The 25,624-nt window shown below is 50.1% G+C and overlaps 1 protein-coding gene across 3 annotated transcripts in view; it reads right to left on the bottom strand.

Moving 5' to 3' along the window:
• LOC141100098 (uncharacterized) overlaps positions 1-24,059 on the bottom strand; it is a 102,320-nt gene extending 78,261 nt beyond the window's left edge. Inside the window, exon 1 of one of the 3 annotated variants that reach the window (XM_073588319.1) lies at positions 23,913-24,059. The gene's annotated coding sequence lies outside the window, so the exon portion shown is untranslated. Of the gene's footprint in view, positions 1-23,810; positions 23,889-23,912 lie in introns of those variants that run through there. The other 2 variants (XM_073588321.1, XM_073588320.1) reach the window with 2 other exon arrangements.
• Between the last annotated feature and the right edge of the window lie 1,565 nt (positions 24,060-25,624).

Genomic DNA, 25,624 nt, shown 5'->3' with positions numbered 1-25,624 from the left:
GGTATGGGACAGCATAGCAGTACATGTTGGGGAGCAGTGTGACATTACTTTCCCAGTATGGGGTATGGGACAGCATAGCAGTACCTGTTGGGGAGCAGTGTGACATTACTTTCCCAGTATGGGGTATGGACAGCATAGCAGTATCTGTGGGGGAGCAGTGTGACATTACTTTGCCAGTATGGGGTATGGGGCAGCATAGCAGTACCTGTTGGGGAGCAGTGTGCCTTTTCTTTCCCAGTATGGGGTATGGACAGCAAAGCAGTACCTGTTGGGGAGCAGTGTGGTATTACTTTGCCAGTATGGGGTAAGGGCAACATAGCAGTACCTGTTGGGGAGCAGTGTGGTATTACTTTCCCAGTATGGGGTATGGACAGCATAGCAGTACCTGTGGGGGAGCAGTGTGGTATTACTTTCCCAGTATGGGGTATGGACAGCATAGCAGTACCTGTAGGGGAGCAGTGTGACATTACTTTCCCAGTATGGGGTATGGACAGCATAGCAGTACCTGTAGGGGAGCAGTGTGGCATTACTTTCCCAGTATGGGGTATGGGACAGCATAGCAGTACCTGTTGGGGAACAGTGTGACATTCCTTTCCCAGTATGGGGTATGGACAGCATAGCAGTACCTGTTGGGGAGCAGTGTGGCATTACTTTGCCAGTATGGGGTATGGACAGCATAGCAGTACCTGTTGGGGAGCAGTGTGACATTACTTTCCCAGTATGGGGTATGGGACAGCATAGCAGTACCTGTTGGGGAGCAGTGTGACATTACTTTCCCAGTATGGGGTATGGGGCAGCATAGCAGTACCTGTTGGGGAGCAGTGTGGTATTACTTTCCCAGTATGGGGTATGGACAGCATAGCAGTACCTGTTGGGGAGCAGTGTGGTATTACTTTGCCAGTATGGGGTATGGACAGCATAGCAGTACCTGTTGGGGAGCAGTGTGACATTACTTTGCCAATATGGGGTATGGACAGCATAGCAGTACCTGTTGGGGAGCAGTGTGGTATTACTTTGCCAGTATGGGGTATGGACAGCATAGCAGTACCTGTTAGGGAGCAGTGTGGTAATACTTTGCCAGTATGGGGTATGGGGTAGCATAGCAGTATCTGTGGGGAGCAGTGTGGCATTACTTTGCCAGTATGGGGTATGGGGCAGCATAGCAGTACCTGTTGGGGAGCAGTGTGGTATTACTTTGCCAGTATGGGGTATGGGGCAACATAGCAGTACCAGTTGGGGAGCAGTGTGGTATTACTTTCCCAGTATGGGGTATGGACAGCATAGCAGTACCTGTGGGGGAGCAGTGTGACATTACTTTCCCAGTATGGGGTATGGACAGCATAGCAGTACCTGTTGGGGAGCAGTGTGACATTACTTTCCCAGTATGGGGTATGGGACAGCATAGCAGTACCTGTTGGGGAGCAGTGTGACATTACTTTCCCAGTATGGGGTATGGGACAGCATAGCAGTACCTGTTGGGGAGCAGTGTGACATTACTTTCCCAGTATGGGGTATGGACAGCATAGCAGTATCTGTGAGGGAGCAGTGTGACATTACTTTGCCAGTATGGGGTATGGGGCAGCATAGCAGTACCTGTTGGGGAGCAGTGTGACATTACTTTCCCAGTATGGGGTATGGACAGCATAGCAGTACCTGTTGGGGAGCAGTGTGGTATTAATTTCCCAGTATGGGGTATGGACAGCATAGCAGTACCTGTGGGGGAGCAGTGTGGTATTACTTTCCCAGTATGGGGTATGGACAGCACAGCAGTACCTGTTGGGGAGCAGTGTGGTATTACTTTCCCAGTATGGGGTATGGACAGCATAGCAGTACCTGTTGGGGAGCAGTGTGACATTACTTTCCCAGTATGGGGTATGGACAGCATAGCAGTACCTGTTGGGGAGCAGTGTGACATTACTTTCCCAGTATGGGGTATGGACAGCATAGCAGTACCTGTTGGGGAGCAGTGTGGTATTATTTTGCCAGTATGGGGTATGGGGCAACATAGCAGTACCTGTTGGGGAGCAGTGTGGTATTACTTTCCCAGTATGGGGTATGGACAGCATAGCAGTAAATGTAGGGGAGCAGTGTGGTATTACTTTCCCAGTATGGGGTATGGACAGCATAGCAGTACCTGTTGGGGAGCAGTGTGACATTACTTTGCCAGTATGGGGTATGGGACAGCATAGCAGTACCTGTTTGGGAGCAGTGTGACATTACTTTCCCAGTATGGGGTATGGGACAGCATAGCAGTACCTGTTTGGGAGCAGTGTGACATTACTTTCCCAGTATGGGGTATGGACAGCATAGCAGTACCTGTGGGGGAGCAGTGTGGTATTACTTTCCCAGTATGGGGTATGGACAGCATAGCAGTACCTGTTGGGGAGCAGTGTGACATTACTTTCCCAGTATGGGGTACGGACAGCATAGCAGTACCTGTTGGGGAGCAGTGTGACATTACTTTCCCAGTATGGGGTACGGACAGCATAGCAGTACCTGTTGGGGAGCAGTGTGACATTACTTTCCCAGTATGGGGTATGGACAGCATAGCAGTAAATGTGGGGGAGCAGTGTGGTATTACTTTCCCAGTATGGGGTATGGACAGCATAGCAGTAAATGTGGGGGAGCAGTGTGGTGTATGGACAGCATAGCAGTACCTGTGGGGGAGCAGTGTGGCATTACTTTGCCAGTATGGGGTATGGACAGCATAGCAGTACCTGTGGGGGAGCAGTGTGGTATTACTTTCCCAGTATGGGGTATGGACAGCATAGCAGTACCTGTAGGGGAGCAGTGTGACATTACTTTCCCAGTATGGGGTATGGACAGCATAGCAGTACATGTAAGGGAGCAGTGTGACATTACTTTCCCAGTATGGGGTATGGACAGCATAGCAGTACCTGTTGGGGAGCAGTGTGGCATTACTTTGCCAGAATGGGGTATGGACAGCATAGCAGTACCTGTTAGGGAGCAGTGTGACATTACTTTCCCAGTATGGGGTATGGACAGCATAGCAGTACCTGTGGGGGAGCTGTGTGGCATTACTTTGCCAGTATGGGGTATGGACAGCATAGCAGTACCTGTTGGGGAGCAGTGTGACATTACTTTCCCAGTATGGGGTATGGGACAGCATAGCAGTACCTGTTGGGGAGCAGTGTGACATTACTTTCCCAGTATGGGGTATGGACAGCATAGCAGTACCTGTTGGGGAGCAGTGTGGTATTACTTTCCCAGTATGGGGTATGGACAGCATAGCAGTAAATGTGGGGGAGCAGTGTGGTGTATGGACAGCATAGCAGTACCTGTTGGGGAGCAGTGTGACATTACTTTCCCAGTATGGGGTATGGACAGCATAGCAGTACCTGTGGGGGAGCAGTGTGGTATTACTTTCCCAGTATGGGGTATGGACAGCATAGCAGTACCTGTTGGGGAGCAGTGTGACATTACTTTCCCAGTATGGGGTATGGACAGCATAGCAGTACCTGTAGGGGAGCAGTGTGACATTACTTTCCCAGTATGGGGTATGGACAGCATAGCAGTACCTGTTGGGGAGCAGTGCGACATTACTTTGCCAGTATGGGGTATGGGACAGCATAGCAGTACCTGTTGGGGAGCAGTGTGACATTACTTTCCCAGTATGGGGTATGGACAGCATAGCAGTACCTGTTGGGGAGCAGTGTGGTATTACTTTCCCAGTATGGGGTATGGACAGCATAGCAGTACCTGTGGGGGAGCAGTGTGGTATTACTTTCCCAGTATGGGGTATGGACAGCATAGCAGTACCTGTAGGGGAGCAGTGTGACATTACTTTCCCAGTATGGGGTATGGACAGCATAGCAGTACCTGTTGGGGAGCAGTGTGGCATTACTTTCCCAGTATGGGGTATGGACAGCATAGCAGTACCTGTTGGGGAGCAGTGTGGCATTACTTTGCCAGTATGGGGTATGGACAGCATAGCAGTACCTGTTGGGGAGCAGTGTGACATTACTTTCCCAGTATGGGGTATGGGACAGCATAGCAGTACCTGTTGGGGAGCAGTGTGACATTACTTTCCCAGTATGGGGTATGGGGCAGCATAGCAGTACCTGTTGGGGAGCAGTGTGGTATTACTTTCCCAGTATGGGGTATGGACAGCATAGCAGTATCTGTGGGGAGCAGTGTGACATTACTTTCCCAGTATGGGGTATGGGACAGCATAGCAGTACCTGTTGGGGAGCAGTGTGACATTACTTTGCTAGTATGGGGTATGGACAGCATAGCAGTACCTGTTGGGGAGCAGTGTGACATTACTTTCCCAGTATGGGGTATGGACAGCATAGCAGTACCTGTTGGGGAGCAGTGTGGTATTACTTTGCCAGTATGGGGTATGGACAGCATAGCAGTACCTGTTGGGGAGCATTGTGGTATTACTTTCCCAGTATGGGGTATGGGACAGCATAGTAGTACCTGTTGGGGAGCAGTGTGGCATTACTTTCCCAGTATGGGGTATGGACAGCATAGCAGTACCTGTTGGGGAGCAGTGTGACATTACTTTCCCAGTATGGGGTATGGACAGCATAGCAGTACCTGTTGGGGAGCAGTGTGACATTACTTTCCCAGTATGGGGTATGGACAGCATAGCAGTACCTGTTGGGGAGCAGTGTGGTATTACTTTGCCAGTATGGGGTATGGGGCAACATAGCAGTACCTGTTGGGGAGCAGTGTGGTATTACTTTCCAAGTATGGGGTATGGACAGCATAGCAGTACCTGTGGGGGAGCAGTGTGGTATTACTTTCCCAGTATGGGGTATGGACAGCATAGCAGTACCTGTTGGGGAGCAGTGTGACATTACTTTGCCAGTATGGGGTATGGGGCAGCATAGCAGTACCTGTTGGGGAGCAGTGTGACATTACTTTCCCAGTATGGGGTATGGACAGCATAGCAGTACCTGTTGGGGAGCAGTGTGGTATTAATTTCCCAGTATGGGGTATGGACAGCATAGCAGTACCTGTGGGGGAGCAGTGTGACATTACTTTCCCAGTATGGGGTATGGGACAGCATAGCAGTACCTGTTGGGGAGCAGTGTGGCATTACTTTCCCAGTATGGGGTATGGACAGCATAGCAGTAAATGTGGGGGAGCAGTGTGGTGTATGGACAGCATAGCAGTACCTGTGGGGGAGCAGTGTGACATTACTTTGCCAGTATGGGGTATGGACAGCATAGCAGTACCTGTGGGGGAGCAGTGTGGTATTACTTTCCCAGTATGGGGTATGGACAGCATAGCAGTACCTGTAGGGGAGCAGTGTGACATTACTTTCCAAGTATGGGGTATGGACAGCATAGCAGTACCTGTAGGGGAGCAGTGTGGCATTACTTTCCCAGTATGGGGTATGGGACAGCATAGCAGTACCTGTTGGGGAGCAGTGTGACATTACTTTCCCAGTATGGGGTATGGACAGCATAGCAGTACCTGTTGGGGAGCAGTGTGGCATTACTTTGCCAGTATGGGGTATGGACAGCATAGCAGTACCTGTTAGGGAGCAGTGTGACATTACTTTGCCAGTATGGGGTATGGACAGCATAGCAGTACCTGTTGGGGAGCAGTGTGACATTACTTTCCCAGTATGGGGTATGGGACAGCATAGCAGTACCTGTTGGGGAGCAGTGTGACATTACTTTCCCAGTATGGGGTATGGGACAGCATAGCAGTACCTGTGGGGGAGCAGTGTGACATTACTTTCCCAGTATGGGGTATGGACAGCATAGCAGTACCTGTTGGGGAGCAGTGTGACATTACTTTCCCAGTATGGGGTATGGGACAGCATAGCAGTACCTGTTGGGGAGCAGTGTGACATTACTTTCCCAGTATGGGGTATGGGACAGCATAGCAGTACCTGTTGGGGAGCAGTGTGACATTACTTTCCCAGTATGGGGTATGGACAGCATAGCAGTATCTGTGAGGGAGCAGTGTGACATTACTTTGCCAGTATGGGGTATGGGGCAGCATAGCAGTACCTGTTGGGGAGCAGTGTGACATTACTTTCCCAGTATGGGGTATGGACAGCATAGCAGTACCTGTTGGGGAGCAGTGTGGTATTAATTTCCCAGTATGGGGTATGGACAGCATAGCAGTACCTGTGGGGGAGCAGTGTGGTATTACTTTCCCAGTATGGGGTATGGACAGCACAGCAGTACCTGTTGGGGAGCAGTGTGGTATTACTTTCCCAGTATGGGGTATGGACAGCATAGCAGTACCTGTTGGGGAGCAGTGTGACATTACTTTCCCAGTATGGGGTATGGACAGCATAGCAGTACCTGTTGGGGAGCAGTGTGGTATTATTTTGCCAGTATGGGGTATGGGGCAACATAGCAGTACCTGTTGGGGAGCAGTGTGGTATTACTTTCCCAGTATGGGGTATGGACAGCATAGCAGTAAATGTAGGGGAGCAGTGTGGTATTACTTTCCCAGTATGGGGTATGGACAGCATAGCAGTACCTGTTGGGGAGCAGTGTGACATTACTTTGCCAGTATGGGGTATGGGACAGCATAGCAGTACCTGTTTGGGAGCAGTGTGACATTACTTTCCCAGTATGGGGTATGGGACAGCATAGCAGTACCTGTTTGGGAGCAGTGTGACATTACTTTCCCAGTATGGGGTATGGACAGCATAGCAGTACCTGTGGGGGAGCAGTGTGGTATTACTTTCCCAGTATGGGGTATGGACAGCATAGCAGTACCTGTTGGGGAGCAGTGTGACATTACTTTCCCAGTATGGGGTACGGACAGCATAGCAGTACCTGTTGGGGAGCAGTGTGACATTACTTTCCCAGTATGGGGTACGGACAGCATAGCAGTACCTGTTGGGGAGCAGTGTGACATTACTTTCCCAGTATGGGGTATGGACAGCATAGCAGTAAATGTGGGGGAGCAGTGTGGTATTACTTTCCCAGTATGGGGTATGGACAGCATAGCAGTAAATGTGGGGGAGCAGTGTGGTGTATGGACAGCATAGCAGTACCTGTGGGGGAGCAGTGTGGCATTACTTTGCCAGTATGGGGTATGGACAGCATAGCAGTACCTGTGGGGGAGCAGTGTGGTATTACTTTCCCAGTATGGGGTATGGACAGCATAGCAGTACCTGTAGGGGAGCAGTGTGACATTACTTTCCCAGTATGGGGTATGGACAGCATAGCAGTACATGTAAGGGAGCAGTGTGGCATTACTTTCCCAGTATGGGGTATGGGACAGCATAGCAGTACCTGTTGGGGAGCAGTGTGACATTACTTTCCCAGTATGGGGTATGGACAGCATAGCAGTACCTGTTGGGGAGCAGTGTGGCATTACTTTGCCAGAATGGGGTATGGACAGCATAGCAGTACCTGTTAGGGAGCAGTGTGACATTACTTTCCCAGTATGGGGTATGGACAGCATAGCAGTACCTGTGGGGGAGCTGTGTGGCATTACTTTGCCAGTATGGGGTATGGACAGCATAGCAGTACCTGTTGGGGAGCAGTGTGACATTACTTTCCCAGTATGGGGTATGGGACAGCATAGCAGTACCTGTTGGGGAGCAGTGTGACATTACTTTCCCAGTATGGGGTATGGACAGCATAGCAGTACCTGTTGGGGAGCAGTGTGGTATTACTTTCCCAGTATGGGGTATGGACAGCATAGCAGTAAATGTGGGGGAGCAGTGTGGTGTATGGACAGCATAGCAGTACCTGTTGGGGAGCAGTGTGACATTACTTTCCCAGTATGGGGTATGGACAGCATAGCAGTACCTGTGGGGGAGCAGTGTGGTATTACTTTCCCAGTATGGGGTATGGACAGCATAGCAGTACCTGTTGGGGAGCAGTGTGACATTACTTTCCCAGTATGGGGTATGGACAGCATAGCAGTACCTGTAGGGGAGCAGTGTGACATTACTTTCCCAGTATGGGGTATGGACAGCATAGCAGTACCTGTTGGGGAGCAGTGCGACATTACTTTGCCAGTATGGGGTATGGGACAGCATAGCAGTACCTGTTGGGGAGCAGTGTGACATTACTTTCCCAGTATGGGGTATGGACAGCATAGCAGTACCTGTTGGGGAGCAGTGTGGTATTACTTTCCCAGTATGGGGTATGGACAGCATAGCAGTACCTGTGGGGGAGCAGTGTGGTATTACTTTCCCAGTATGGGGTATGGACAGCATAGCAGTACCTGTAGGGGAGCAGTGTGACATTACTTTCCCAGTATGGGGTATGGACAGCATAGCAGTACCTGTTGGGGAGCAGTGTGGCATTACTTTCCCAGTATGGGGTATGGACAGCATAGCAGTACCTGTTGGGGAGCAGTGTGGCATTACTTTGCCAGTATGGGGTATGGACAGCATAGCAGTACCTGTTGGGGAGCAGTGTGACATTACTTTCCCAGTATGGGGTATGGGACAGCATAGCAGTACCTGTTGGGGAGCAGTGTGACATTACTTTCCCAGTATGGGGTATGGGGCAGCATAGCAGTACCTGTTGGGGAGCAGTGTGGTATTACTTTCCCAGTATGGGGTATGGACAGCATAGCAGTATCTGTGGGGAGCAGTGTGACATTACTTTCCCAGTATGGGGTATGGGACAGCATAGCAGTACCTGTTGGGGAGCAGTGTGACATTACTTTGCTAGTATGGGGTATGGACAGCATAGCAGTACCTGTTGGGGAGCAGTGTGACATTACTTTCCCAGTATGGGGTATGGACAGCATAGCAGTACCTGTTGGGGAGCAGTGTGGTATTACTTTGCCAGTATGGGGTATGGACAGCATAGCAGTACCTGTTGGGGAGCATTGTGGTATTACTTTCCCAGTATGGGGTATGGGACAGCATAGTAGTACCTGTTGGGGAGCAGTGTGGCATTACTTTCCCAGTATGGGGTATGGACAGCATAGCAGTACCTGTTGGGGAGCAGTGTGACATTACTTTCCCAGTATGGGGTATGGACAGCATAGCAGTACCTGTTGGGGAGCAGTGTGACATTACTTTCCCAGTATGGGGTATGGACAGCATAGCAGTACCTGTTGGGGAGCAGTGTGGTATTACTTTGCCAGTATGGGGTATGGGGCAACATAGCAGTACCTGTTGGGGAGCAGTGTGGTATTACTTTCCAAGTATGGGGTATGGACAGCATAGCAGTACCTGTGGGGGAGCAGTGTGGTATTACTTTCCCAGTATGGGGTATGGACAGCATAGCAGTACCTGTTGGGGAGCAGTGTGACATTACTTTGCCAGTATGGGGTATGGGGCAGCATAGCAGTACCTGTTGGGGAGCAGTGTGACATTACTTTCCCAGTATGGGGTATGGACAGCATAGCAGTACCTGTTGGGGAGCAGTGTGGTATTAATTTCCCAGTATGGGGTATGGACAGCATAGCAGTACCTGTGGGGGAGCAGTGTGACATTACTTTCCCAGTATGGGGTATGGGACAGCATAGCAGTACCTGTTGGGGAGCAGTGTGGCATTACTTTCCCAGTATGGGGTATGGACAGCATAGCAGTAAATGTGGGGGAGCAGTGTGGTGTATGGACAGCATAGCAGTACCTGTGGGGGAGCAGTGTGACATTACTTTGCCAGTATGGGGTATGGACAGCATAGCAGTACCTGTGGGGGAGCAGTGTGGTATTACTTTCCCAGTATGGGGTATGGACAGCATAGCAGTACCTGTAGGGGAGCAGTGTGACATTACTTTCCAAGTATGGGGTATGGACAGCATAGCAGTACCTGTAGGGGAGCAGTGTGGCATTACTTTCCCAGTATGGGGTATGGGACAGCATAGCAGTACCTGTTGGGGAGCAGTGTGACATTACTTTCCCAGTATGGGGTATGGACAGCATAGCAGTACCTGTTGGGGAGCAGTGTGGCATTACTTTGCCAGTATGGGGTATGGACAGCATAGCAGTACCTGTTAGGGAGCAGTGTGACATTACTTTGCCAGTATGGGGTATGGACAGCATAGCAGTACCTGTTGGGGAGCAGTGTGACATTACTTTCCCAGTATGGGGTATGGGACAGCATAGCAGTACCTGTTGGGGAGCAGTGTGACATTACTTTCCCAGTATGGGGTATGGGACAGCATAGCAGTACCTGTTGGGGAGCAGTGTGACATTACTTTCCCAGTATGGGGTATGGGGCAGCATAGCAGTACCTGTTGGGGAGCAGTGTGGTATTACTTTCCCAGTATGGGGTATGGACAGCATAGCAGTATCTGCGGGGGAGCAGTGTGACATTACTTAGCCAGTATGGGGTATGGGGCAGCATAGCAGTACCTGTTGGGGAGCAGTGTGACATTACTTTCCCAATATGGGGTATGGACAGCATAGCAGTACCTGTTGGGGAGCAGTGTGGTATTATTTTGCCAGTATGGGGTATGGGGCAACATAGCAGTACCTGTTGGGGAGCAGTGTGGTATTACTTTCCCAGTATGGGGTATGGACAGCATAGCAGTACCTGTTGGGGAGCAGTGTGACATTACTTTGCCAGTATGGGGTATGGGACAGCATAGCAGTACCTGTTTGGGAGCAGTGTGACATTACTTTCCCAGTATGGGGTATGGACAGCATAGCAGTACCTGTGGGGGAGCAGTGTGGTATTACTTTGCCAGTATGGGGTATGGGACAGCATCGCAGTACCTGTTTGGGAGCAGTGTGACATTACTTTCCCAGTATGGGGTATGGACAGCATAGCAGTACCTGTGGGGGAGCAGTGTGGTATTACTTTCCCAGTATGGGGTATGGACAGCATAGCAGTACCTGTTGGGGAGCAGTGTGACATTACTTTCCCAGTATGGGGTACGGACAACATAGCAGTACCTGTTGGGGAGCAGTGTGACATTACTTTCCCAGTATGGGGTATGGACAGCATAGCAGTACCTGTTGAGGAGCAGTGTGGTATTACTTTCCCAGTATGGGGTATGGACAGCATAGCAGTAAATGTGGGGGAGCAGTGTGGTGTATGGACAGCATAGCAGTACCTGTGGGGGAGCAGTGTGGCATTACTTTGCCAGTATGGGGTATGGGACAGCATAGCAGTACCTGTTGGGGAGCAGTGTGACATTACTTTCCCAGTATGGGGTATGGACAGCATAGCAGTACCTGTGGGGGAGCAGTGTGGTATTACTTTCCCAGTATGGGGTATAGACAGCATAGCAGTACCTGTTGGGGAGCAGTGTGACATTACTTTCCCAGTATGGGGTATGGGACAGCATAGCAGTACCTGTTGGGGAGCAGTGTGACATTACTTTCCCAGTATGGGGTATGGACAGCATAGCAGTACCTGTTGGGGAGCAGTGTGGTATTACTTTCCCAGTATGGGGTATGGACAGCATAGCAGTACCTGTGGGGGAGCAGTGTGGTATTACTTTCCCAGTATGGGGTATGGACAGCATAGCAGTACCTGTAGGGGAACAGTGTGACATTACTTTGCCAGTATGGGGTATGGACAGCATAGCAGTACCTGTTGGGGAGCAGTGTGGCATTACTTTCCCAGTATGGGGTATGGACAGCATAGCAGTACCTGTTGGGGAGCAGTGTGGCATTACTTTGCCAGTATGGGGTATGGACAGCATAGCAGTACCTGTTGGGGAGCAGTGTGACATTACTTTCCCAGTATGGGGTATGGGACAGCATAGCAGTACCTGTTGGGGAGCAGTGTGACATTACTTTCCCAGGATGGGGTATGGGGCAGCATAGCAGTACCTGTTGGGGAGCAGTGTGGTATTACTTTCCCAGTATGGGGTATGGACAGCATAGCAGTATCTGTGGGGAGCAGTGTGACATTACTTTCCCAGTATGGGGTATGGGACAGCATAGCAGTACCTGTTGGGGAGCAGTGTGACATTACTTTCCCAGTATGGGGTATGGACAGCATAGCAGTACCTGTTGGGGAGCAGTGTGACATTACTTTCCCAGTATGGGGTATGGACAGCATAGCAGTACCTGTTGGGGAGCAGTGTGGTATTACTTTGCCAGTATGGGGTATGGACAGCATAGCAGTACCTGTTAGGGAGCAGTGTGGTAATACTTTGCCAGTATGGGGTATGGGGCAGCATAGCAGTACCTGTTGGGGAGCAGTGTGACATTACTTTCCCAGTATGGGGTATGGACAGCATAGCAGTACCTGTTGGGGAGCAGTGTGGTATTACTCTGCCAGTATGGGGTATGGGGCAACATAGCAGTACCTGTTGGGGAGCAGTGTGTTATTACTTTCCCAGTATGGGGTATGGACAGCATAGCAGTACCTGTGGGGGAGCAGTGTGGTATTACTTTACCAGTATGGGGTATGGACAGCATAGCAGTACCTGTTGGGGAGCAGTGTGACATTACTTTCCCAGTATGGGGTATGGACAGCATAGCAGTACCTGTTGGGGAGCAGTGTGGTATTACTTTGCCAGTATGGGGTAAGGGCAACATAGCAGTACCTGTTGGGGAGCAGTGTGGTATTACTTTCCCAGTATGGGGTATGGACAGCATAGCAGTACCTGTGGGGGAGCAGTGTGGTATTACTTTCCCAGTATGGGGTATGGACAGCATAGCAGTACCTGTAGGGGAGCAGTGTGACATTACTTTCCCAGTATGGGGTATGGACAGCATAGCAGTACCTGTTGGGGAGCAGTGTGGCATTACTTTCCCAGTATGGGGTATGGGACAGCATAGCAGTACCTGTTGGGGAGCAGTGTGACATTACTTTCCCAGTATGGGGTATGGACAGCATAGCAGTACCTGTTGGGGAGCAGTGTGGCATTACTTTGCCAGTATGGGGTATGGACAGCATAGCAGTACCTGTGGGGAGCAGTGTGACATTACTTTCCCAGTATGGGGTATGGGACAGCATAGCAGTACCTGTTGGGGAGCAGTGTGACATTACTTTCCCAGTATGGGGTATGGACAGCATAGCAGTACCTGTTGGGGAGCAGTGTGGTATTACTTTCCCAGTATGGGGTATGGACAGCATAGCAGTATCTGTGGGGAGCAGTGTGACATTACTTTCCCAGTATGGGGTATGGGACAGCATAGCAGTACCTGTTGGGGAGCAGTGTGACATTACTTTCCCAGTATGGGGTATGGGGCAGCATAGCAGTACCTGTTGGGGAGCAGTGTGACATTACTTTCCCAGTATGGGGTATGGGACAGCATAGCAGTACCTGTTGGGGAGCAGTGTGACATTACTTTCCCAGTATGGGGTATGGGACAGCATAGCAGTACCTGTTGGGGAGCAGTGTGACATTACTTTCCCAGTATGGGGTATGGGGCAGCATAGCAGTACCTGTTGGGGAGCAGTGTGGTATTACTTTCCCAGTATGGGGTATGGACAGCATAGCAGTACCTGTTAGGGAGCAGTGTGGTAATACTTTGCCAGTATGGGGTATGGACAGCATAGCAGTACCTGTGGGGGAGCAGTGTGGTATTACTTTACCAGTATGGGGTATGGACAGCATAGCAGTACCTGTTGGGGAGCAGTGTGACATTACTTTCCCAGTATGGGGTATGGACAGCATAGCAGTACCTGTTGGGGAGCAGTGTGACATTACTTTCCCAGTATGGGGTATGGACAGCATAGCAGGGCCTGTTGGGGAGCAGAGTGACATTACTTTGCCAGTATGGGGTATGGACAGCATAGCAGTACCTGTTGGGGAGCAGTGTGGTATTACTTTCCCAGTATGGGGTATGGACAGCATAGCAGTACCTGTGGGGGAGCAGTGTGACATTACTTTCCCAGTATGGGGTATGGACAGCATAGCAGTACCTGTTGGGGAGCAGTGTGACATTGCTTTCCCAGTATGGGGTATGGACAGCATAGCAGTACCTGTTGGGGAGCAGTGTGGTATTACTTTCCCAGTATGGGGTATGGACAGCATAGCAGTACCTGTTGGGGAGCAGTGTGGTATTACTTTCCCAGTATGGGGTATGGACAGCATAGCAGTACCTGTTGGGGAGCAGTGTGGTATTACTTTCCCAGTATGGGGTATGGACAGCATAGCAGTACCTGTTGGGGAGCAGTGTGACATTACTTTCCCAGTATGGGGTATGGACAGCATAGCAGTACCTGTTGGGGAGCAGTGTGACATTGCTTTCCCAGTATGGGGTATGGACAGCATAGCAGTACCTGTTGGGGAGCAGTGTGGTATTACTTTCCCAGTATGGGGTATGGACAGCATAGCAGTACCTGTTGGGGAGCAGTGTGGCATTACTTTCCCAGTATGGGGTATGGACAGCATAGCAGTACCTGTTGGGGAGCAGTGTGACATTACTTTGCCAGTATGGGGTATGGGACAGCATAGCAGTACCTGTTGGGGAGCAGTGTGACATTACTTTGCCAGTATGGGGTATGGACAGCATAGCAGTACCTGTTGGGGAGCAGTGTGACATTACTTTCCCAGTATGGGGTATGGACAGCATAGCAGTACCTGTTGGAGAGCAGTGTGACATTACTTTCCCAGTATGGGGTATGGACAGCATAGCAGTACCTGTGGGGAGCAGTGTGACATTACTTTGCCAGTATGGGGTATGGACAGCATAGCAGTACCTGTTGGGGAGCAGTGTGACATTACTTTCCCAGTATGGGGTATGGACAGCATAGCAGTACCTGTTGGGGAGCAGTGTGACATTACTTTCCCAGTATGGGGTATGGACAGCATAGCAGTACCTGTTGGAGAGCAGTGTGACATTACTTTCCCAGTATGGGGTATGGACAGCATAGCAGTACCTGTTGGGGAGCAGTGTGGTATTACTTTCCCAGTATGGGGTATGGACAGCATAGCAGTACCTGTTGGGGAGCAGTGTGGTATTACTTTCCCAGTATGGGGTATGGACAGCATAGCAGTATCTGTGGGGGAGCAGTGTGACATTACTTTCCCAGTATGGGGTATGGGACAGCATAGCAGTACCTGTTGGGGAGCAGTGTGACATTACTTTCCCAGTATGGGGTATGGGACAGCATAGCAGTACCTGTTGGGGAGCAGTGTGACATTACTTTCCCAGTATGGGGTATGGGGCAGCATAGCAGTACCTGTTGGGGAGCAGTGTGGTATTACTTTCCCAGTATGGGGTATGGACAGCATAGCAGTATCTGCGGGGGAGCAGTGTGACATTACTTAGCCAGTATGGGGTATGGGGCAGCATAGCAGTACCTGTTGGGGAGCAGTGTGACATTACTTTCCCAATATGGGGTATGGACAGCATAGCAGTACCTGTTGGGGAGCAGTGTGGTATTATTTTGCCAGTATGGGGTATGGGGCAACATAGCAGTACCTGTTGGGGAGCAGTGTGGTATTACTTTCCCAGTATGGGGTATGGACAGCATAGCAGTACCTGTTGGGGAGCAGTGTGACATTACTTTGCCAGTATGGGGTATGGGACAGCATAGCAGTACCTGTTTGGGAGCAGTGTGACATTACTTTCCCAGTATGGGGTATGGACAGCATAGCAGTACCTGTGGGGGAGCAGTGTGGTATTACTTTGCCAGTATGGGGTATGGGACAGCATCGCAGTACCTGTTTGGGAGCAGTGTGACATTACTTTCCCAGTATGGGGTATGGACAGCATAGCAGTACCTGTGGGGGAGCAGTGTGGTATTACTTTCCCAGTATGGGGTATGGACAGCATAGCAGTACCTGTTGGGGAGCAGTGTGACATTACTTTCCCAGTATGGGGTACGGACAACATAGCAGTACCTGTTGGGGAGCAGTGTGACATTACTTTCCCAGTATGGGGTATGGACAGCATAGCAGTACCTGTTGAGGAGCAGTGTGGTATTACTTTCCCAGTATGGGGTATGGACAGCATAGCAGTAAATGTGGGGGAGCAGTGTGGTGTATGGACAGCATAGCAGTACCTGTGGGGGAGCAGTGTGGCATTACTTTGCCAGTATGGGGTATGGGACAGCATAGCAGTACCTGTTGGGGAGCAGTGTGACATTACTTTCCCAGTATGGGGTATGGACAGCATAGCAGTACCTGTGGGGGAGCAGTGTGGTATTACTTTCCCAGTATGGGGTATAGACAGCATAGCAGTACCTGTTGGGGAGCAGTGTGACATTACTTTCCCAGTATGGGGTATGGGACAGCATAGCAGTACCTGTTGGGGAGCAGTGTGACATTACTTTCCCAGTATGGGGTATGGACAGCATAGCAGTACCTGTTGGGGAGCAGTGTGGTATTACTTTCCCAGTATGGGGTATGGACAGCATAGCAGTACCTGTGGGGGAGCAGTGTGGTATTACTTTCCCAGTATGGGGTATGGACAGCATAGCAGTACCTGTAGGGGAACAGTGTGACATTACTTTCCCAGTATGGGGTATGGACAGCATAGCAGTACCTGTTGGGGAGCAGTGTGGCATTACTTTCCCAGTATGGGGTATGGACAGCATAGCAGTACCTGTTGGGGAGCAGTGTGGCATTACTTTGCCAGTATGGGGTATGGACAGCATAGCAGTACCTGTTGGGGAGCAGTGTGACATTACTTTCCCAGTATGGGGTATGGGACAGCATAGCAGTACCTGTTGGGGAGCAGTGTGACATTACTTTCCCAGGATGGGGTATGGGGCAGCATAGCAGTACCTGTTGGGGAGCAGTGTGGTATTACTTTCCCAGTATGGGGTATGGACAGCATAGCAGTATCTGTGGGGAGCAGTGTGACATTACTTTCCCAGTATGGGGTATGGGACAGCATAGCAGTACCTGTTGGGGAGCAGTGTGACATTACTTTCCCAGTATGGGGTATGGACAGCATAGCAGTACCTGTTGGGGAGCAGTGTGACATTACTTTCCCAGTATGGGGTATGGACAGCATAGCAGTACCTGTTGGGGAGCAGTGTGGTATTACTTTGCCAGTATGGGGTATGGACAGCATAGCAGTACCTGTTAGGGAGCAGTGTGGTAATACTTTGCCAGTATGGGGTATGGGGCAGCATAGCAGTATCTGTGGGGAGCAGTGTGGCATTACTTTGCCAGTATGGGGTATGGGGCAGCATAGCAGTATCTGTTAGGGAGCAGTGTGACATTACTTTGCCAGTATGGGGTATGGGGCAGCATAGCAGTATCTGTGGGGGAGCAGTGTGACATTACTTTGCCAGTATGGGGTATGGGGCAGCATAGCAGTACCTGTTGGGGAGCAGTGTGACATTACTTTCCCAGTATGGGGTATGGACAGCATAGCAGTACCTGTTGGGGAGCAGTGTGGTATTACTCTGCCAGTATGGGGTATGGGGCAACATAGCAGTACCTGTTGGGGAGCAGTGTGTTATTACTTTCCCAGTATGGGGTATGGACAGCATAGCAGTACCTGTGGGGGAGCAGTGTGGTATTACTTTACCAGTATGGGGTATGGACAGCATAGCAGTACCTGTTGGGGAGCAGTGTGACATTACTTTCCCAGTATGGGGTATGGACAGCATAGCAGTACCTGTTGGGGAGCAGTGTGGTATTACTTTGCCAGTATGGGGTAAGGGCAACATAGCAGTACCTGTTGGGGAGCAGTGTGGTATTACTTTCCCAGTATGGGGTATGGACAGCATAGCAGTACCTGTGGGGGAGCAGTGTGGTATTACTTTCCCAGTATGGGGTATGGACAGCATAGCAGTACCTGTAGGGGAGCAGTGTGACATTACTTTCCCAGTATGGGGTATGGACAGCATAGCAGTACCTGTTGGGGAGCAGTGTGGCATTACTTTCCCAGTATGGGGTATGGGACAGCATAGCAGTACCTGTTGGGGAGCAGTGTGACATTACTTTCCCAGTATGGGGTATGGACAGCATAGCAGTACCTGTTGGGGAGCAGTGTGGCATTACTTTGCCAGTATGGGGTATGGACAGCATAGCAGTACCTGTGGGGAGCAGTGTGACATTACTTTCCCAGTATGGGGTATGGGACAGCATAGCAGTACCTGTTGGGGAGCAGTGTGACATTACTTTCCCAGTATGGGGTATGGACAGCATAGCAGTACCTGTTGGGGAGCAGTGTGGTATTACTTTCCCAGTATGGGGTATGGACAGCATAGCAGTATCTGTGGGGAGCAGTGTGACATTACTTTCCCAGTATGGGGTATGGGACAGCATAGCAGTACCTGTTGGGGAGCAGTGTGACATTACTTTCCCAGTATGGGGTATGGGGCAGCATAGCAGTACCTGTTGGGGAGCAGTGTGACATTACTTTCCCAGTATGGGGTATGGGACAGCATAGCAGTACCTGTTGGGGAGCAGTGTGACATTACTTTCCCAGTATGGGGTATGGGACAGCATAGCAGTACCTGTTGGGGAGCAGTGTGACATTACTTTCCCAGTATGGGGTATGGGGCAGCATAGCAGTACCTGTTGGGGAGCAGTGTGGTATTACTTTCCCAGTATGGGGTATGGACAGCATAGCAGTACCTGTTAGGGAGCAGTGTGGTAATACTTTGCCAGTATGGGGTATGGACAGCATAGCAGTACCTGTGGGGGAGCAGTGTGGTATTACTTTACCAGTATGGGGTATGGACAGCATAGCAGTACCTGTTGGGGAGCAGTGTGACATTACTTTCCCAGTATGGGGTATGGACAGCATAGCAGTACCTGTTGGGGAGCAGTGTGACATTACTTTCCCAGTATGGGGTATGGACAGCATAGCAGGGCCTGTTGGGGAGCAGAGTGACATTACTTTGCCAGTATGGGGTATGGACAGCATAGCAGTACCTGTTGGGGAGCAGTGTGGTATTACTTTCCCAGTATGGGGTATGGACAGCATAGCAGTACCTGTGGGGGAGCAGTGTGACATTACTTTCCCAGTATGGGGTATGGACAGCATAGCAGTACCTGTTGGGGAGCAGTGTGACATTGCTTTCCCAGTATGGGGTATGGACAGCATAGCAGTACCTGTTGGGGAGCAGTGTGGTATTACTTTCCCAGTATGGGGTATGGACAGCATAGCAGTACCTGTTGGGGAGCAGTGTGGTATTACTTTCCCAGTATGGGGTATGGACAGCATAGCAGTACCTGTTGGGGAGCAGTGTGGTATTACTTTCCCAGTATGGGGTATGGACAGCATAGCAGTACCTGTTGGGGAGCAGTGTGACATTACTTTCCCAGTATGGGGTATGGACAGCATAGCAGTACCTGTTGGGGAGCAGTGTGACATTGCTTTCCCAGTATGGGGTATGGACAGCATAGCAGTACCTGTTGGGGAGCAGTGTGGTATTACTTTCCCAGTATGGGGTATGGACAGCATAGCAGTACCTGTTGGGGAGCAGTGTGGCATTACTTTCCCAGTATGGGGTATGGACAGCATAGCAGTACCTGTTGGGGAGCAGTGTGACATTACTTTGCCAGTATGGGGTATGGGACAGCATAGCAGTACCTGTTGGGGAGCAGTGTGACATTACTTTGCCAGTATGGGGTATGGACAGCATAGCAGTACCTGTTGGGGAGCAGTGTGACATTACTTTCCCAGTATGGGGTATGGACAGCATAGCAGTACCTGTTGGAGAGCAGTGTGACATTACTTTCCCAGTATGGGGTATGGACAGCATAGCAGTACCTGTGGGGAGCAGTGTGACATTACTTTGCCAGTATGGGGTATGGACAGCATAGCAGTACCTGTTGGGGAGCAGTGTGACATTACTTTCCCAGTATGGGGTATGGACAGCATAGCAGTACCTGTTGGGGAGCAGTGTGACATTACTTTCCCAGTATGGGGTATGGACAGCATAGCAGTACCTGTTGGAGAGCAGTGTGACATTACTTTCCCAGTATGGGGTATGGACAGCATAGCAGTACCTGTTGGGGAGCAGTGTGGTATTACTTTCCCAGTATGGGGTATGGACAGCATAGCAGTACCTGTTGGGGAGCAGTGTGGTATTACTTTCCCAGTATGGGGTATGGACAGCATAGCAGTACCTGTTGGGGAGCAGTGTGACATTACTTTCCCAGTATGGGGTATGGGACAGCATAGCAGTACCTGTTGGGGAGCAGTGTGGTATTACTTTCCCAGTATGGGGTATGGACAGCATAGCAGTACCTGTTGGGGAGCAGTGTGACATTACTTTCCCAGTATGGGGTATGGACAGCATAGCAGTACCTGTTGGGGAGCAGTGTGACATTACTTTCCCAGTATGGGGTATGGGACAGCATAGCAGTACCTGTTGGGGAGCAGTGTGACATTACTTTCCCAGGATGGGGTATGGGGCAGCATAGCAGTACCTGTTGGGGAGCAGTGTGGTATTACTTTCCCAGTATGGGGTATGGACAGCATAGCAGTATCTGTGGGGAGCAGTGTGACATTACTTTCCCAGTATGGGGTATGGGACAGCATAGCAGTACCTGTTGGGGAGCAGTGTGACATTACTTTCCCAGTATGGGGTATGGACAGCATAGCAGTACCTGTTGGGGAGCAGTGTGACATTACTTTCCCAGTATGGGGTATGGACAGCATAGCAGTACCTGTTGGGGAGCAGTGTGGTATTACTTTGCTAGTATGGGGTATGGACAGCATAGCAGTACCTGTTAGGGAGCAGTGTGGTAATACTTTGCCAGTATGGGGTATGGGGCAGCATAGCAGTATCTGTGGGGAGCAGTGTGGCATTACTTTGCCAGTATGGGGTATGGGGCAGCATAGCAGTATCTGTTAGGGAGCAGTGTGACATTACTTTGCCAGTATGGGGTATGGGGCAGCATAGCAGTATCTGTGGGGGAGCAGTGTGACATTACTTTGCCAGTATGGGGTATGGGGCAGCATAGCAGTACCTGTTGGGGAGCAGTGTGACATTACTTTCCCAGTATGGGGTATGGACAGCATAGCAGTACCTGTTGGGGAGCAGTGTGGTATTACTCTGCCAGTATGGGGTATGGGGCAACATAGCAGTACCTGTTGGGGAGCAGTGTGTTATTACTTTCCCAGTATGGGGTATGGACAGCATAGCAGTACCTGTGGGGGAGCAGTGTGGTATTACTTTACCAGTATGGGGTATGGACAGCATAGCAGTACCTGTTGGGGAGCAGTGTGACATTACTTTCCCAGTATGGGGTATGGACAGCATAGCAGTACCTGTTGGGGAGCAGTGTGGTATTACTTTGCCAGTATGGGGTAAGGGCAACATAGCAGTACCTGTTGGGGAGCAGTGTGGTATTACTTTCCCAGTATGGGGTATGGACAGCATAGCAGTACCTGTGGGGGAGCAGTGTGGTATTACTTTCCCAGTATGGGGTATGGACAGCATAGCAGTACCTGTAGGGGAGCAGTGTGACATTACTTTCCCAGTATGGGGTATGGACAGCATAGCAGTACCTGTTGGGGAGCAGTGTGGCATTACTTTCCCAGTATGGGGTATGGGACAGCATAGCAGTACCTGTTGGGGAGCAGTGTGACATTACTTTCCCAGTATGGGGTATGGACAGCATAGCAGTACCTGTTGGGGAGCAGTGTGGCATTACTTTGCCAGTATGGGGTATGGACAGCATAGCAGTACCTGTGGGGAGCAGTGTGACATTACTTTCCCAGTATGGGGTATGGGACAGCATAGCAGTACCTGTTGGGGAGCAGTGTGACATTACTTTCCCAGTATGGGGTATGGACAGCATAGCAGTACCTGTTGGGGAGCAGTGTGGTATTACTTTCCCAGTATGGGGTATGGACAGCATAGCAGTATCTGTGGGGAGCAGTGTGACATTACTTTCCCAGTATGGGGTATGGGACAGCATAGCAGTACCTGTTGGGGAGCAGTGTGACATTACTTTCCCAGTATGGGGTATGGGGCAGCATAGCAGTACCTGTTGGGGAGCAGTGTGACATTACTTTCCCAGTATGGGGTATGGGACAGCATAGCAGTACCTGTTGGGGAGCAGTGTGACATTACTTTCCCAGTATGGGGTATGGGACAGCATAGCAGTACCTGTTGGGGAGCAGTGTGACATTACTTTCCCAGTATGGGGTATGGGGCAGCATAGCAGTACCTGTTGGGGAGCAGTGTGGTATTACTTTCCCAGTATGGGGTATGGACAGCATAGCAGTACCTGTTAGGGAGCAGTGTGGTAATACTTTGCCAGTATGGGGTATGGACAGCATAGCAGTACCTGTGGGGGAGCAGTGTGGTATTACTTTACCAGTATGGGGTATGGACAGCATAGCAGTACCTGTTGGGGAGCAGTGTGACATTACTTTCCCAGTATGGGGTATGGACAGCATAGCAGTACCTGTTGGGGAGCAGTGTGACATTACTTTCCCAGTATGGGGTATGGACAGCATAGCAGGGCCTGTTGGGGAGCAGAGTGACATTACTTTGCCAGTATGGGGTATGGACAGCATAGCAGTACCTGTTGGGGAGCAGTGTGGTATTACTTTCCCAGTATGGGGTATGGACAGCATAGCAGTACCTGTGGGGGAGCAGTGTGACATTACTTTCCCAGTATGGGGTATGGACAGCATAGCAGTACCTGTTGGGGAGCAGTGTGACATTGCTTTCCCAGTATGGGGTATGGACAGCATAGCAGTACCTGTTGGGGAGCAGTGTGGTATTACTTTCCCAGTATGGGGTATGGACAGCATAGCAGTACCTGTTGGGGAGCAGTGTGGTATTACTTTCCCAGTATGGGGTATGGACAGCATAGCAGTACCTGTTGGGGAGCAGTGTGACATTACTTTCCCAGTATGGGGTATGGACAGCATAGCAGTACCTGTTGGGGAGCAGTGTGACATTGCTTTCCCAGTATGGGGTATGGACAGCATAGCAGTACCTGTTGGGGAGCAGTGTGGTATTACTTTCCCAGTATGGGGTATGGACAGCATAGCAGTACCTGTTGGGGAGCAGTGTGGCATTACTTTCCCAGTATGGGGTATGGACAGCATAGCAGTACCTGTTGGGGAGCAGTGTGACATTACTTTGCCAGTATGGGGTATGGGACAGCATAGCAGTACCTGTTGGGGAGCAGTGTGACATTACTTTGCCAGTATGGGGTATGGACAGCATAGCAGTACCTGTTGGGGAGCAGTGTGACATTACTTTCCCAGTATGGGGTATGGACAGCATAGCAGTACCTGTTGGAGAGCAGTGTGACATTACTTTCCCAGTATGGGGTATGGACAGCATAGCAGTACCTGTGGGGAGCAGTGTGACATTACTTTGCCAGTATGGGGTATGGACAGCATAGCAGTACCTGTTGGGGAGCAGTGTGACATTACTTTCCCAGTATGGGGTATGGACAGCATAGCAGTACCTGTTGGGGAGCAGTGTGACATTACTTTCCCAGTATGGGGTATGGACAGCATAGCAGTACCTGTTGGAGAGCAGTGTGACATTACTTTCCCAGTATGGGGTATGGACAGCATAGCAGTACCTGTTGGGGAGCAGTGTGGTATTACTTTCCCAGTATGGGGTATGGACAGCATAGCAGTACCTGTTGGGGAGCAGTGTGGTATTACTTTCCCAGTATGGGGTATGGACAGCATAGCAGTACCTGTTGGGGAGCAGTGTGACATTACTTTCCCAGTATGGGGTATGGGACAGCATAGCAGTACCTGTTGGGGAGCAGTGTGGTATTACTTTCCCAGTATGGGGTATGGACAGCATAGCAGTACCTGTTGGGGAGCAGTGTGACATTACTTTGCCAGTATGGGGTATGGGGCAGCATAGCAGTACCTGTTGGGGAGCAGTGTGACATTACTTTCCCAGTATGGGGTATGGACAGCATAGCAGTACCTGTTGGAGAGCTGTGTGACATTACTTCGCCAGTATGGGTTATGAAAAGCGAATGGCATAATGAAAAAGAGGGACAGATGAAGACAATTGTCTATCTAGATTCAGTAGTCACTAGCAAGTTAGCCCACATGCCTGAAGAGAACTTACAATAATATGCCAAGAGTAAAGTCAGACAGAGGCACGAGGCCCAACAACCCCGAGACTTCGTCAGGGGAAGTACCATAATCATGGCCAGACAAGTATAAATACCTATTGAGCCTCTGCTTGATTGCAGTTCGGTATCCGTCCGCCGGCGGAAGAGGATGTGGGCGTACCGAGTGAAGTCGGTCACGTGGGAAGATGGCCCAACGCAAGGAAAAGATGTGCGCATGCGTTATATGGAACGCAATCTGTTCACGTCAGAGCGGAAGTGTGCATTCAGAATGAATTGGACAGACGTCCCAGTTGCTCACATCGAAACCCAGAGTGTAAAGGTAGACAGGCGCATGCGCAGCTTCCGGGAGGCTTGCTAGAGCAGTGAAGAGTGGAAATAGTATGTCTTCAATACAAAGCAAGACAGGTTGGGAAGAAGGGCAATTATAAATGTGTATAGAACTTCAGAAGAGGATAATGGGATAAAATAAAATGAAAAAAAGAATAAATTGAGAAAAATAGGGTACCCAGGCCATCTACAAATATAGAAAAAATAATGAGAAACAACAATTATATATTGAAAATATATATATAATAAAGCAACAAAAAAAAACAACAAAATGTATATGGAAAAATAGAAAAAAGTAAAAATATGAAACAAAAAAATAAATAAAAATTATAAATTAACCAAAAATCAAAAATGAATAAATGGTAGAAAATCAAAAATCAATATGTTATATATATATATATATATATATATATATATAATTGCCTTAGATTGTCCGTCATCCACTTCCGTCTGGATGTCCTCTAATCCCACAATCCACCATGCTGCACCAGAAGTACGCCGACCTCCATATTGAAATACCCAAGTGATGAGTATTCCAATATGGCACCCGCTGGTGGTACCCAGGCCCTTGCGCAGTACCACCAGCGGGAGCCCCGCTGGGACACACGCCGCCGCCTCCAGACCCCCGCCACCATACCGCCGCCGGGACACCCGCCGCTGGACCCTAGCCGCCGGACCCCCGCTGGGACACACGCTGCCGCCTCAAGACCCCCGCCGCTGAACCCCCACCGGGACACCCATCGCCGCCGCCGATCCCCTCACCGGCGGATCGCCGCCGGACCCCCACCGGGACACAGCATAATGTCCCCACACACGCAGATACACAGACACACATAAACACGCAAGCATGCGCATACACAGACACATACACACAGTATAATGTCCGCACACACAAACACGCAGATACACCCACACATACATACACATGCACACACAAACACACATATACACACACACAAGCATGCACATACACACAAACATTCATTTATGCATGCAGATACACGCACATACACAAACATGCATACGCACATGCATGCACATACACACAAACACACACAGTATAATGTCCCCACACACGCAGATACACAGACACACATAAACACGCAAGCATGCGCAGACACAGACACATACACACAGTATAATGTCCGCACACACAAACACGCAGATACACCCACACATACACATGCACACACAAACACACATATACACACACACAAGCATGCACATACACACAAACATTCATTTATGCATGCAGATACACGCACATACACAAACATGCATACGCACATGCATGCACATACACACAAACATTCATTTATGCATGCAGATACACGCACACACACAAACATGCATACGCACATGCATGCACATACACACAAACACACACAGTATAATGTCCCCCCACACACGCAGATACGCACATACACAAACATGCACAAACACACGCACGTGCAAACACTCGCAGAAGTACGCACACACA

Source organism: Dendrobates tinctorius, unplaced genomic scaffold (genome assembly GCF_039654945.1).
Source record: "Dendrobates tinctorius isolate UK_male_01 unplaced genomic scaffold, ASM3965494v1 ptg000103l, whole genome shotgun sequence".
Taxonomy (NCBI): Eukaryota; Metazoa; Chordata; class Amphibia; order Anura; family Dendrobatidae; genus Dendrobates; species Dendrobates tinctorius.
This window is presented reverse-complemented; position numbering and strand designations above follow the sequence as displayed.